This window comes from Canis lupus, chromosome 19 (genome assembly GCF_048164855.1).
Source record: "Canis lupus baileyi chromosome 19, mCanLup2.hap1, whole genome shotgun sequence".
Taxonomy (NCBI): domain Eukaryota; kingdom Metazoa; phylum Chordata; class Mammalia; order Carnivora; family Canidae; genus Canis; species Canis lupus.
In genome coordinates, this window is record NC_132856.1 from 13,591,498 (window position 1) to 13,607,651 (window position 16,154).

General features: G+C 38.4%; 1 long non-coding RNA gene across 18 annotated transcripts in view; it reads right to left on the bottom strand.

Moving 5' to 3' along the window:
- LOC140609909 (uncharacterized) overlaps positions 1-16,154 on the bottom strand; it is a 470,386-nt gene that overhangs the window by 102,930 nt on the left and 351,302 nt on the right. For 15 of the 18 annotated variants that reach the window (XR_012011641.1, XR_012011642.1, XR_012011644.1 and 12 more), the window contains one exon: positions 910-1,038. This is a non-coding gene — a long non-coding RNA (uncharacterized lncRNA). The remainder of the gene's footprint in view (positions 1-909; positions 1,039-16,154) is intronic. The other 3 variants (XR_012011639.1, XR_012011643.1, XR_012011640.1) reach the window with 1 other exon arrangement.

Genomic DNA, 16,154 nt, shown 5'->3' on the forward strand with positions numbered 1-16,154 from the left:
TCTCTCCACTCTACCTTCCTTCCTTGTAAATAGCATGAGTTGTGGAATCAGAATACATAGGTTTCGATTTCAGCTCTACTATGAACTATAGTATAATCTTGGGTGATCTACTAAATTTCTCTATGACTCAATTTTTTCTTCTCTAAATGAGAAAAATAATAACATACTCTTTAGGTATTAAACATTCAAGTTGTAGTGCCTGGCTTTACATAAGCATGAAATAAATGTAGCTTTCCCCCACTGCACTGTATCACTTTGTTCTCATCAACTGCATCAAGTCTAGCAGAACAGGGATTTTTTTTTCTTTCAAATCAAAGAAAGGCAATCAGGTTAATAACTCAATGATTTTTTTTCTTTCTCCATTTACTAAAACATGAATTACCTTTCTACTAAGCCTTGCCAGTTTACAGCCTACACTGCCCACTCAGGCTCTTCATGGGGCTAATATTTCTGTGCTTTGAAAACAGTAAAAGTGTTTTAGCATGAATTATAGCACCTGCCTTCTCTCTGACCCTACCTCACACCACACCCACCTTAAGCAATTCACTCCACTGCCTGGGCCTTCCTTCAGTTCCTTTGTTCCTCAGTACTCACAGATATGACCCCCAAACTCACCCTTCAAGACTCCTTGCAAATAATCTTCCCTCAAAACTGCCTTCTCTGACCTCTTCCACACCAAGCTAGATAACAGCCCCTCTTGCCTTTCCTCACAGAACCCATGATTTTGCTTTATTATAGTTAACAAAATGTATTTTTGTCTTGTATTTATATGTGTGTTTATTAATGCTTGTCTCACTCACTAGACCAGGAATCGACAAACCTCAGCCTGTGGCCAATTCTGACCTTAAACCTGCTTTTCTATAGCACACAAGATAAGATTGGTTACATTTTGAGTGGTTATATAAATACCTGTATAATATCCTTGATTTACCTCTTGATTTGCAAAATCTGGTCCTGGGCAGAAAAAGTTTGTTGACCTTGTACTAGACCATACTTCTCTTTTAAAAATGTCCATATATCAGGCATCTGGCACAGTGCCTGTCATGGAAGAAAAACAGATTACATAGATGAGTAAATAACCATTAAAATAAAAAAAAAATTTAAAGCTCTCATTTTAAGCACAGTCCATGTGCAGGACATCATTTGTTGAAGAAACTGATTATGTGAACAGAAAACAGTTTTAAACCAAAGCATTGCTGATTGGTACATCTCTGAAGGAACATAACTTGCTGATTAGTTATGAAAGGTAAAGAGCTCTATGCCTCTGCTCATCTAGTTTTTAAACCTCTACTTCCTGCTAAAATGCCTTGTCCCTCCCTCCACCAAAGTTTCACTCATTCATCAAGGCCAACCTCAGCCATCATCTTTCCCAAAGCCTTCTAATCTAGATTTGAATGACTGAGGTCATACTCAGTCTGTTCAGATCCTTTAAAACCATGGTTTTTAAACTGGTGTTTCAGAACCACCATCATCATCATCGGGGATATTGTCAGAAATTTACAGGGGGTGCCAACCTCAGCACCACTGAATTACAAACTCCAGCAGAGGGCAGGGATATAGGACAGCAATCTAGGACATAACAAGTGGTCCAAGTGACCCTGCTTGTAGGCAGTAACTCTCAGTCCTCGTTATGTATTATGATCACCTTGACACTTTTTAAATGCCCAAGCCTTAAAAAAGAATTTAATTTAAATGAATTGGCTAGAGCCCAGCTATTTTTAAATATATACGTGTAGGCATACTTGTATACATAAATACATGTGTCCACCCCGAGCTCCTTTTAATGAGCAAAGGAAGCTGAGAACTATCCTTACATGTTCATAATCCAGATCACTGATGAATTTTTACTAAAATAGCCAATAATTCAGCAGCCTTCTAGTAGAATAATACTTTATATATGCATATTAGTAAATGAAATCAAGAAACAAAAATACTGACCAGTATCATACTGACCATATTATAAACAAAAGAAAGACTTTTTAAGATATTGACAGTAACAATACCCAAAAGAGACCAGCTAGAATAAATCTTCAATACCGAATTATCACCTGAACTCTGTAAGCGAGAATTCACTGGATTCAAATTTATCTAAAACTTGGAGCATTCACAACTCACCAGGAATCAGAAAAGGAATAGTATTCAGCTTAGGTAAATTGTCACTTCAATAATTTAAAGAAAAACAATATCACATCACTAATACATATCTGCCAGTTTCATGAATACATTTGTTCCACATGGTATTCCAGTCACCTGTTTCAACTTCCTAAAGTATTGGTTTTATAAGCATTTTCTTTTCTTTTCTTTTTTTTTTAAAGATTTTATTTATTTATTCATTAGAGATACACAGAGAGAGAGGCAGAGACACAGGCAGAGGGAGAAGCAGGCTCCATGCACCGGGAGCCCGACGTGGGATTTGATCCCGGGTCTCCAGGATCGCGCCCTGGGCCAAAGGCAGGCGCCAAACCGCTGCGCCACCCAGGGATCCCTTATAAGCATTTTCTTCATTAGGATGGAAACATTTGCTTTTGAAAATACAACATTACGTCAGAATCTCTTGGGAGACCAGGCAATATATTTGCCAGGAAAACCATCATTTTAGTAATTCATCATGATTGATAAGGAATACAAATAAGGTATACAAATAAGGAATACAAATCTGACAGGAATTTTTTGAACCTGACGAAAATCCTTTAATCCCTAGATGAGGTCATATTAAATAGTATTTTTAAGTTAATCCAAGATTTGAGGGGAGGAGTGAGGAGGGAGAGCAATGGGAGTATTACCTTTCAGAAAAGTGGTAACTGGCAATAATGTATTAGCTTTGGCTTACTGCAAACACATAATAGAGTTTTCCCCCACCAAGTGGTATACCCTTATTACCATCTAAGTAATAATCAACCTTTAAACTAACACTCCTGTTAAACATGTAACAGGACAACTCACAGAGAAAGTGGTGCACATCTGGAATGACCTTATGAGGGCTAACAGAATTTGGCCAAGTCTTCCAGTGTAGTGTCTCCCCAGCACCTTGTCATCTGACAGGACATCTGTCCTGTTCATGCTCCTTCTTCCTCTAAAATACTATTTTTTGCTCTTAGCCCTGATCTCTTCTGACCGGTTGCTCCTCCCCATGAGCTTTTTCTCAGTTTACACCAGGGCCCCTCAGACTGTGGTGATTGACCAGATTTTTCTTTGTTTTATTACATCCATTACAGATAAAAAAAACTTTTGTAATATCTAGTAAAAATTAACTATGAGAAAAATTATATTTAAGGAAAGCATAAAAAAAGGTATGCTTGATTTTTTAAATTACATCAACAGACATAAAATTACTTTGACCAGCTGCTACAAAAAGTTCTTTCCCATTACTCCCAGTATCTGTACTTTTCTCTGTGACCAACTAGTAAAGCACAGTTTGTGAACCAAGACCATTTGGTCAACCACATTTTGAAGGACTATGTTGAGACAATTCAAGTCTTCTTTTTTTTCTCTACAATCTACAGCAAACATCTTGATAACTTCTTACACACTTATTTGATCTCCTTAATAGATCTTATAAGTCTAACCATAGGTAAAACTCTTGGAAATAAAGTCCATGTCATTGAATTTTAGTCAAAGGACTCATTATCAGGTATCCTCAACTTTAGCAATCCAAACAAAAGAAAACAAAACATTTTCCTCTCCAATGAATTAATCAGACTCAGCAATACGTATATCCCACAGTAAGAAAAAAAGGAATGATTCATCCTCTGATTCTCTAAACATCTTCTCTATTATTCCCCTAAAGCAAGTTCTGAGAACACAAGCCCCATAAGATGCTGCACCTAGGCACAGTACAAATATCCTTACAGAAACGAAGTACTAGGTACGAGGAATATGCAAAGATGGTGAATCATTCTCTAAGTTCAGAATGTGATATTTGTGCTAGTCAAGGTTCTCCAGAAAAACAGAACCAATAGGATATGTTTTTGTAGGCAGATTTATTGTAAGGAAGTGGTTTGTTTATATAACTATGGGGGCTGGCAAGTCCAAAATCTACAGAGTGGGCTGGCAACATTACAGATCCAGGGAAGAGCCAATGTTGCAGTTCAAGTATGAAAACTGTCTGCTACAGAATTCAGTCTTGCTCAAGGAAGGTCAGTCATTTGTTCTCTTCATGCCTTTATCTGCATGAAGCCCACACAGATCATGGAGGGCAATCTGCTTTACTCTTGGTCAGCCAATTTAAACGCTAATCCCATCCAAAAACACTTGCACAGAAACTTTCAGACTAATGTTTGACCAAACCTCTAAGCACCCAGACAAGGTGACATACAAAATTAACCATCATGATCATCATGCTATTCTGATTGGAGTGATAAATTATATACATAAAAGACAATAATGCATAGGAGATGAGTGAAGGGCCAATGAATAGAACAAACTATGACTTCCTCCCATTGCACTTAGGATAAAGGCCAAATTTTTAACAAAACCTTCAAGGCTTTGCATTCTCTGGGGCCCAGTTAGTTCCCTGACAAGCCATGTCTACTATCACTCCATTCCTTGCTTTCTGAGCTCATCAGTGCTTTCTTTCGATGTCTCAGTCATTCTGTGTCCATTCCCTTCATGGAACTTAAATCTTGTTCCTCCTTCTGGAACATTGTTCTTGTCTCACCACCTTTCCACTTCCTTTTACCTTTACCTCCTGCTCATCCTACACTCTGAGTTCAAACTTCTCAGGGTATCCTTTCCAACCTTGAACCCAAGGCTCCTGTCTGTTTACTTTCTGATTAAATGGTCTTCCCCCTCTTCATTGCACTAATATCAACTTGTAATTCCAGATCCTTTACTGTGATTAGTTGCTAACTGCCTGTTTCCTTCCACTAGACTGCAAGCTCCACAACAACTAGGACTCCTGGGTTCTGCCCACCAGTAGAGCCACAGTACAGCTTACCATTCTGTCCCCAGAAAAGCAGACACCCAATAAATATTTGTTGAATGAATAAACATCAGAAATAAAATGCAAAATATTTCATAGATTTGCATAGCTATTTAGGATGAAAAAGTGGGAGGTGGAAAGAAAAGTAAGTGAAGGGGATCCCTGGGTGGCTCAGTGGTTTAGCACCTGCCTTTGGCCCAGGGCACAATCCTCGAGTCCCGGGATTGAGTCCCACGTCAGGCTCCTGGCATGGAGCCTGCTTCTCCCTCTGCCTGTGTCTCTGCCTCTCTCTCTCTCTCTCCATCTATCATGAATAAATAAATATAATCTTCAAAAAAAAAAAAAAAAAAAAGAAAGTAAGTGAAGTTGCTCTGGAAAAAAAAAAAAAAAGAATATCCCTTAAACATTAAAAACAGAACTACCATAAGATCCAGCAATCTCGGGACACCTGGGTGGCTCAAAGGTTGAGCGTCCAGGGAGGTGATCCTGGAGTCCTGGGATCGAGTACCGCATCGGGCTTCCTGCATGGAGCCTGCTTCTCCCTCTGCCTATGCCTCTGCCTCTCTCTTTCTGTGTCTCTCATGAATAAATAAATAAAATCTTTAAAGAGAGACAGAGACAGAGACAGAGACAGAGAGAGAGAGAAGATCCAGTAATCTCACTCCTAGGTATAGAATTGACCCTTGAGCAATGCAGGGGTTAGGGCTGTGAGCAGATTAGTCTGCCTGGGACACAGGAAAAAAGCCATGGTTTAAAAGAGCAACTAGACTTTAAAGGAACCAGCCCCTTGGTATCTGCCAAAAAAGAGTATGGAGGTTCCTCAAAAGTTAAAAAATGGAAATACCATGTGATCTAGTAATTCTACTACTGGGTATTTACCCAAAGAAAAGGAAAACACTAATTCAAAAAGATATCTGCACCTCTATGATCACTGCAGCATTATTTACAATAGCAAAGACAGGGAAGCAACCTGAGTGCCCTGAATAGATGAATGGATAAAGAAGATGTGGTGTAAGGATATAATGGAATGTTACTCAACCATAAAAAAGAATGAGTTCTTGTCACCTGTGACAATATGGATGGATCTAGAATATTATGCTAAGTGAAATAAGTCAGAGAAAGACAAATATACGATTTCACACAAAAAAAAACAGAAAGAGTCACAACACAAAAAACACAAAAAAAGTCCATCAATAAATACAGAGAATAAATTAGTGGTTGTCAGTGGGGAGAGGTTGGAGGATGAGAAAAATAAGTGAAGATGTACAAAACTCCAGTTATAAAGTCAGTCAGTCAGAGATGAAAAGTACAACATAAGGAATATAGTAATATTGTAATAATGTTGTATGGTGACAGATGGTGACTACATTTATCAAGGTGAGCACTATACAATGTACAGAATTTTTGAATCACTATGTTGGGTGCCTTGAGGCTAATATAACATTGTATGTCAACTATACTTCAGTAATAAAAATATTTTTAAATGGTTAAAATAATAAATTTTATACTATATATATTTTACTACAATAAAAATTTATTTTTTGACAACAAAGAAGGAAAATCATAAGAAAAAATACATTGACAGTACCCAACTGTATTTATCAGAAAAAAAAAACAACACATATAATTGGACCCGTGCAATTCAAAACTATGTAGTTTAAGGGTCACTTGTATATCCAAAGGAAATGAGAACAAGGTAGCAGTATAATTCACAATAGACAAGGTAAAGAAGCAACCTAAGTGCCTGCCAATGGATGAGTGGGTAAAGTAGTTATGATATACACATACAAACAAACATCATTCAGCCCTGGGAAAAAAGAAAATCTTGTCATTTCTAACAACTTGTGTATGGAACTTCAGGGCATTGTGCTGACTGAGAAGTAAAACAGCAAGACAAATACTGTATAGTATCACATACATGGGGAATCTAAAAAGTCAAACTTGTAAAAACAGACAGTAGAATGGTTGTTACCAGAGGCTGGTGGTGGGTGAACTGGGGAGATGTTGGTGAGAGAGTACAAACAGGCAACTACAGGAAAAGTAAGTACTGGAGATCTAACGCACAGCATAGTGATTATAACACTGTATGATACTTCAAAGTTGCTAAGAGACTAGAGCTTAAATGTTCTTGCCACAGAAAAGAAGTGATAGTTATGTGACAAGATAGAGATGTTAACCAACACTACCAGTGGTAATCATACTGCAATATGTAAATGTGTCAAATCAACACATTGCACACCTTACACTTACACAACGTCATATGTCAGTGACATCTATAAATAAATAAGCATATACATATATACGTACATAAATATCAATACTTTAAGTAGGGTTATTTTCTCATCTATCAGCAATATTCTACTAGCAAAGGTAGGCACCTTTGTGTTCTAAAGATAAACAACCTATTTCTATACCATAGTAGATAGAGTAAGTCTTCTAGAAAGACTTCCTTCCCATCTCTCATTTCCCAAACAACGTTAGGTCATAAAGTCCTTCAAAATCACTTGGTTTTGGTTTATTTATATTTTTAATTATCTTGTTGGCATTTTATTAGCATCTTTTAAAAATATATGAATGCTCATTAATTTTTGAGATTAAAGATATAAATCTGAAAGGTAACTATAATAACACACCAACCAGAAAAAAAGTACAATACAATTTAATAATATTACTAGCACACTAAAAATACTAGCTATTGCCCATGTATGTCAAAAGATGACGAGGATAATAAAGCTCAAAAGAATTGTGCAATAATAACACACCCACAAGAACAGCAAATGAGGCATCTTTAAAAAAACTACTTTCAGAATAAGGGAGTGTTGTGGCAAATTACAATATCAAGAAGGCAGTAAAAGGAACTGAATGCTCTAAAGGTTTGTAAATTAAAGCAAAAAACGAGAAATTTAAGTATCGTTTATTATCCTGGTTTAGCAGAAGAGATTTGGGAAGTAAGTCACAATTACCAAGCTATGTCACAGAAAAACATCAGCAGAATCAGACTCCCAGGAAGGTGCTGCTGATGGGAAAAGGGAAAGAAAAAAAAAGTCCATCAAAGGCACCCAGAAAGAGGGGGGTTTTGTTGTTATTTTTTCCTTAAATCTGGATGACAGGATTACAACTAATTTAATCTTCTTTTGGAGGCCTTACTCTATTCTTATTTTTCTAAATTTGAAAAGTGTGGAAAAATAACAAAGGAGAAACATAACTATAAAAAGACACAACATGTTTAAAAGTCATGCAGAGTTTCTAAGCCAATACTCTTCCAGGCTAACAGAAAACACTTTCTATTCACTTTCCTTTCTTCATTTGCTTACTTCACATACAGTGTCTGAGAATCCACCAAGTCCAGAGCACTGTCCTAGGTCCTCTGAATGCAAAGGTGCCAGCACTGTACTGTTACCTTCCCTGTAGGGCAGGAGACAAGGACACTGAAAATGGTCCTGGGAACTAGCACTGTGATTTTGTCCTCCTGCCACTGCTCATAAATTCTGTCAGCCACAATCTCTATTAAACACACAATGCTTATCCATTCAGTAAACATTTACTTACGAAGCATAGCTCCGTGTCAAGTACAGTGCTGGGCACTTTGGATAGGCAATGACCAGGAGAGAGACAATCAATCACCAGCATGCCTCCAGATAAAAGGTAAAAACCTACAGGATTTTTCAAAGTTGCACTCATTTCTCAAAGCAATACTTTTGTCTCTGTTGAGTATTTGTTTGCTGATGACTCTTACTAAGTCAGTTCAATGGCTGAACGAGCGGTATATCAGTTAGGATTCCATTTGCCTGAATGCAGCAAAAAGCCTAAATACTGGGGCTTACCCATCTGGGCTTTATTTTTCTCACAAAAAATAAAATCACAAGATACTTCAGAATTGAGACAATAGCTCCCTGATGCCTTCAGAGACTCAGACTCCTTCTATCCTTCCGTCTATGTTACCTTCAGTAATGGTATTTCTACAAGAAAAAGTCTCTAGCAATATTTTTTACTAACAAAGGTAAAAATTGGAGCCATTTACTAGTTAATATCAACTTAAGCAGAAAAGAAATATCTGAAAGCATAATTTTAATAATAAATACCCAAAATTACAAAAGTAATCCCTTACACAGGATTGATGATTTAAGGGGTACCTGAAGGAGATAAAATGTATTAATGAGTTGTTTATGTAAGGGTAGGTACCATAGGTACAGATGATCAATCAGACAATTAAAGCTAAATATTACAAAGCAGCAACCATGATTAAAATCACTGGGCACTCTCCAGTTGGTAGGACCCTGCAAGGACTTTGTCTGCATTCTTTCATTCCTCCCAACACAGTTTTACGAGCCAGGGCCCCAGCATGAAACAGCCAGCCAGCCAAAAGAGCTTTCATAAAGGCATTATTTCCAGAAGCAGCAGCAGGGTTAAAGAGGTGAACAAGGCATAGTTCAAGCCTTCACCACCCCTTGGCAGAAGAAGCCAAGGGTCAAGTGATGCTCTGAGAACCCAGAGAGAGCAGGTCTGGCTGTAAGAGGGTGCTAGCCAGCAAGATGTAATTTTCTGGGAGGGGCGCAGCTAACCTGTAGTGACCCCATGGGAGTGAGGGGGCAAATACAATCTACTTCTGTACTCTCTTTCAGCACCTAGATCCCCCACTGGCACTCTCCATTGGTTGGACCCAGTTGGAAAGCAGAGGACAATGGGATGGATCAGTTTCCTGGGCCACACTACAAAATGGGAAAGGAAAAAAAAAAGGAACTGGAGAAACAAATGACCTCCAGTATAAACTCTGCAAGGTATGTCTCTTCGTTGTTCCTGGTTTACAGATGGATATAGAAACAGAAGTTAAAAGATGTTAGCTCGCTCACCTGAAGACTGAATCTGAAACCACTTCTGACTCCAGAGCCCCCCACCAATGCTCAACCATCAGGATATCAGCCACACCATTACTGAGGACAGACTTCCTTTCTCTTTCTTTCTCCTTCTCTCCCTCCCCTCCTCTCCCCTCCTCTCCCCTCCTCTCCTCTCCTCTCCTCTCCTCTCCTCTCCTCTCCTCTCCTTTCTTTCCTTTCCTTCCTTTCCTTTTTATTTATTCATGAGAGACACAGAGAGAAGCAGAAACAAAGGCAGGGGCGGGGGAGCCTGATGTGGAACTTGAACCCTGGACCTTAAGCTGAAGGCAGATGCTCAACCACTGAGCCACCCAGGCATCCCTAGGACAGACTTTAATAGCCAAATGGAGTTACATGATTGAATTTCTATCCCTCATCTCTGATATCTAAGAGACAGGATGTATGGATGGTCTCAGTTTGAATAGTTCATCCCAGAATCAAGGCCACATTGGGAAATTGTCCCCAAATCATCCTATCACCTGAGCTAAAGACAAGAGGGTCTCAAAGTCTGGTACCCAAATCAGCAGCAACAGCGTAGCCTACTGGTGTTGTGTTAGGTGCACATATACGCACCCCAGCTCCCAGCTTACTGCCTCAGAAACTCTGAGCTGAGGCCCAGCATTCATATTTAACATTCCCTCCCAATGATTTTGACGTGTGTTCAAGTTTGAAAACCACTATAACAGATGTTCTAGCTTCAATACAGAAGAGAAAGTCTAAACACCTGGAAGGTCACTTCTCCCAACCTCCCTGATGACAGCAATCATACTCAGGAGACCCCTCACAGCTTAACACATCATACCGTGCTGCATTTGTCTGCAAATGGGGAAGACACGAGGGTCTGAATCCAGTCAAGCAGGTGGCACATACCAATGGGGTTCTGGCTGCTGCCCTATTTTTCAGGTAACCTGAAACGGCCTAATTCATGACAGAACTGGTCACATTTGCTGAAGAGAGGAAAAAGTGGAGTGAGCTGTAAGCAGCTCTAATCCTCTTCCCAACAAGCTTTGCGTGTTGTCATAGTTCTGTGATTGTTCCCTGGGGACAAACTAGGACATGCTACTTTGCACATAAATACGATCATCCTGAGTAGAGCTTCCATTTTTAGAGTCCTGGTAATCACACTGACAGACTCCTGTGGGTCAAATAATCACTTCAAAACTGTGCTTTTGCTACCATTCCTCATGTTGTGAAGTACTTCTTACACTTCCCAGTACACCAGAACCACTTCAGGAATTGGTTCAAAAACAGATCCCCTCTCAAGGCCTCACTTCCAAAATTAAATTTATATGCCCAGGGTAAGACCAGGGATCTGCATATTTAACAAGCTCCCTAGATGACTCTAGAGTATCTGTTCTAGAGACCGTGCTGAATAAATAAGACTGGGTGGTCAAAGATGCAGGCTCAGGAGTTGGACAAACAAGGATCCATATTTGAAGTAACTCCACAACATCTGTCAACCTGGCTAATTTATTTACCTCTTTTCACCTCTGATTCCTACTTTGTAGTCTTGGGATTATTTAAAGTACCTGTATCATAGACTTGTTGGTAACCCCTAAAGAAGAAATTCCATGCAAAGTATGTAGCACAGTGCTCAGCACATAATATTTACTCATTAAATACTGAATGTTAGCCACCATTGTTTTGATGCTGCTAATGATGATTATCAACATCATCTCCATTATATTGATCAGAAAAGAAGGAAGAAGATGTATCGGTGGCTCTTTCATCTGATGTGTGTGAATTCTAACCTGGATTGCCTCTTTGTAAATAAGTTTCTTAGAAAATCAAATTAAATTTAAAAAGGTAGAAGCCCCTCCCCTGTTATGAGGAGGGGGAGGGATATAATGAAATGGCTTAATTAGGGAGCTTCAGAAGAAAGGAGACAGCTTCATTAGGGAGCTTCTTCCTGAAAGGAGACAATCAAGTCCTAGCTTACTCCCAAGTCAGGGTGAGGGTGGGAATAATGGAGGTAGAAAGAGAACAGGGATAGATGGAACCCACAGGGTCTTCATGGATTTATGCAGAGTGATAATGGCAGTGAATAAGCTTTATCAAAGTTTGAAGTACAAAGTAAACGTTAAGAGATCACTCTTAAACTTTAAATTTGAAAAAAACCCTGGAAAATGGAAGTTTTTGACATTTCAAATGATACATCATGTCCCTCAATTACCTACCCCTCCCCAAGAACCAAATTTAAGAATATAAAAGGAATTTTATCAGGGAGAAGAAAAATGTGGATGTGTGGGATTTTTAAAAATATTTAATAATTTAATTCATTTTCTTGCAAAGTTATTAGACCAAGAAACTATGCTGCTTTCTTCCAATAGACCAAAGTGTACCCCTGTTACTACACCAACCTTTACCTCTGCACAAAAAACTCAGAGTGCTTGTTCTTTTCCCTATTACTTCATTAGATAATATCCTCTAAAATAAATTTAATGGCTTGTCAGGATTACTAAATGAACAGCCGCAATGTAATCCTGAACCTCAGCAGGGAGGCAGTGCAACCAATCTTTGACTTTTTGTTTCCTCTTTTATGAGAAATCTTCACTTGCATCAGCTGATTACTTGGCATCCCCTGTGTCTTTGATCCCATACAAATATCTGGAGCCATTTGCCAAATAATCAGGCCCAAAAAATTTCACTTAGAGGAAAACAATGAACCATTTGAGCCCACAAGTCATCCTGACATTTGGTGGTCTACAATGATCCCGCTATCAATGTGACACTATCTGGACATGGATGAAGAGACAAGATAATAAGGCTTATTTCAGCACTGTCACTCTCTTTAACAAGGAAGAAGGGAGGGGTGGGGACTAGCTATTTCATATTCAGCCCACGTGTCTGCTCACCCCCTTAATGGGAATCCATCGGCAGCTTCAGCGTCCTGGTGAACAGTGCTGGGGGAGGTGGAGCATTGCATTAATGCTTTCTCCCTGATGAAACCATATGTACGGAACAGGTTTTGAAATAGGGATACTCAGTTTCTCTAGAACTCATCCTATCTGAAAGATCCTTCACTCTTGAATGACCTCTCTTGTTTCACTGTCATTTAGCTTTTAGCTTGTCTGTTCTTGATGCTCCCATCTCCTTTATTTAAAAATGAGAGTGTAAGAAGTGTGTAAGGAAGACCTTACTATTAGCCAGAATGCTCTGGATATTGACACATGCATAACATGCCTATAAATAAGTAGAATCGTGAGAAATATTTAATATTCAACCATTTTTGATCTTTAAAACTAGCAATCTCATACAGTTCCTAACACATACTGCCTTCCTCTGCCTGGAAGCCTCTTCTCTGTGCTCCTCTGCCAAGTAACTCCCACTCTTCGTTCAGAAGCTCAGTTTAATTCATCATTTCTGAGACCAGCCTTCCCTGACAAGGTAAATTCCCTCTATGATAGGCTTGTATGATACCAACTACTCCTTCACAGCTCCCATCTTAGTTATAATCTCATATTTTTTGTAATTATTTTAATACTTTAATACTGCAATACTTTTTAATACTTTTAAAAAATTATTTTAATACTTCTCTCCCTCTTACAAGTCGACCAATTCCATACAAAGAGAATGTGCTTTTTTGCTCACCACTGTTCCTCTAGCACAAAGCCTGGAATTTAGGAGGCATCAGTGAATATTTGACCAATGAATAAATGGGTCCCCCTAACCCACATGTATCTGGTGCATGTGACTAGAGTATTTTCCTTGATACGGCAGGAAAAAAAATTCAACTCTCCAGCTTTTCCCATAATTATACAACTTACTAAAGGTAAGCATCCCATCAAAGTTTAGACAGATGCAATGATTCAACAATGCTCTATGTGATGTTTTGGTCCATATTTGCTTATTACTTTCTTTCAGCATCCTTTCTGCTTTAGCTTCCACTAGCAGGTTCTGTTCAATTTTAGGCATTGAGATTAATTCCCTTCTAAACCAGGGAAGATTTAAGAAGTTCTTAACCTCAAATGACTTTGAACATTAATGAATCTGGTGGCTGAGCTTCTGACTTGCCCATGGGTCTGATAAACTGTCATAATCCTTTTAGTCTAATCCTGCCCGCTGCCTTGGTCTTAGAGTCTAGATCTCCATGTTACTTTAGTCCCGTATCTCCAACTCCTTTTTTTTTCTTATCTGCATGCAATTCGTTCGGAAGTGCCTATTTGCCTAATCTGGGTTCTGCCACCAGAACATCCCACCAGAATCCCCTGCCCAAAGGTCAAAATAAGATACCTTATGGAGTGATAGTTCTTAGGTAATTCAGAGAGAATGAACTCCAATGCCTGACTTGCCCCCTTTTAACCTTAGGTAGTTCTTCAAACTTTGCAATAATTACATACCCTATGTCATTAAGTTGCTAGGAAGATTGAATCATAAGAGAATGTCTGTGTGTCTAGCACAATGGCTGGCAATACAAAAAAACACAAGCTAAATGGTGACTATTATTATTTTTTTTTAAAGATTTTATTTATTTATTCATGAGACACACACACACAGATAGAGACAGAGAGAGACACAGGCAGAGGGAGAAACAGGCTCCATGCAGGGAGCCCGACGTGGGACTTGATCCGAGGTCTCCAGGATCACACCCTGGGCCAAAGGCAGGCGCTCAACTGCTGAGCCACCAGGGATCCCCTATTATTATTCTTAGTAAAAAGACACTGTGACTATATCAACTCTACTTTCTTCCCCAATACTAGAATAAAAACTAAATAGCTTTCTCTCTAAAGCCTTTACTCTATCGCATCTTTCATGGCACAGTGTCATGTAAGTGACCAGACTAGGTCAATTAAGAAGCAACCAGTTATTAAAAATACTGTAAGACAAAATTCTTACTGTTCATTTACTAAAATAACTACTTTGCTTCTAATTGCTTTTCCGGTGAGTTTTCCTTTTAATTGTAACCAATTCCCAGATCTGAATCTGTAGACTGAGGCTTTTGGCAAGCATCATCCCCTCTCCACTTTTTGGGGTCTCCAAAAGTCCTTCAGTTCTGAGGGTTGGGGCCCATTTGTGAATAGGCTGATGCTTCTGTCAGAGCAGTCACCAAAACTAATCCATGACGTAAAAATTGGCCCATTTCATTTGAGAACCACTGACCAATCTACGGGCCTTGGCACCCTTCACTCTCAAAGCATGCAGTCAGACTCCCTAAATATCTGTGCAGGCACTAATCCTACTGATCCACACCCTTTCTGTGAACAGAGGGCTCAGATCATGTCTTGTTTTGTTTTGTTTTTTCATTTCCACTTTCTTTCAATTATTGATTTTTCTGTATAATAGACACAATGCTGCATTTTGCATCACATAAAACTCACTTATGGGAGGATTTGCAAGTTTAAATTGACTGAATTTCCTTTTTATTTCTCTGTTTCTCATTTTTTCATGACTTGCCTTTTTTTCTCCTTTTGTGTGGTGTGTGGTTTTTCCTTATAATTATTAGTTTTTAAGAGGTAATCCATTCAACAAGGCTTCAACATTAAAGGGTACAAAAAAGTATACAATGAAAAGTCTCCCTCCCAACCCAGGTAATCATTGTTTCTCATGTCTTGTTTATCATTCCACAGGTTTTTATTCATAAACTGGCCAGTATATACATTTTTCTTCTTTTTTTTTTTACACCAACAGTAGTATATTATACCTGGTTTAGTGCACTTTTCATTTAAGTGTATTTTTAGTATCTTTCCATATGAACACATACTGACCTTCCTTATACTTTTTTACAACTGGATATTTCTTTATGGTAGGAATATACCATAATTTATTTAGTCAATGCCCTATGATGGACATTTAGAATAAGTCTAATAAGTCTGATCCTTTGTTATAATGGCACAAAATGCAACAAATATCACTTCATGTGTATCTAAGCATAATCACAGTATGCATCTAAGAGGCAGACCTGCTGGGTCAAAACATAGAGTTATACATTATAAATTTTTACACTACCACAGCCCGCCAAAGGGATGTACAAGTTTACTCACTTATCAATGTATGTCAGTGTTCCTTTCTCAGTAATTTACCAGTTAAGCATATGAACTTTTCCAAATTTTGCCAGTTTGAGATGAAGAACTATATGTGGTTTCATTTATACTTTTCTTACTATGAATAAGGTATAGTATCTTTTCAAATGTGTAAGAGCCATTCTTACTTCCTTGAATCTGACTTGTATATTTGTAAACTTTGGCCTCTTTTTAAAATTTACTTGTCTAAAAAAAAAGGGACTTGTCTTTTCATGATAGATTTCTGAGTCTCCTTTAAATATTGATAATATTAGCCCTTTGTCAATATGTGTTGAAAATACCCTTAAATTTATACACACAAGCATGCACACACACACACACACACACACACACACACTT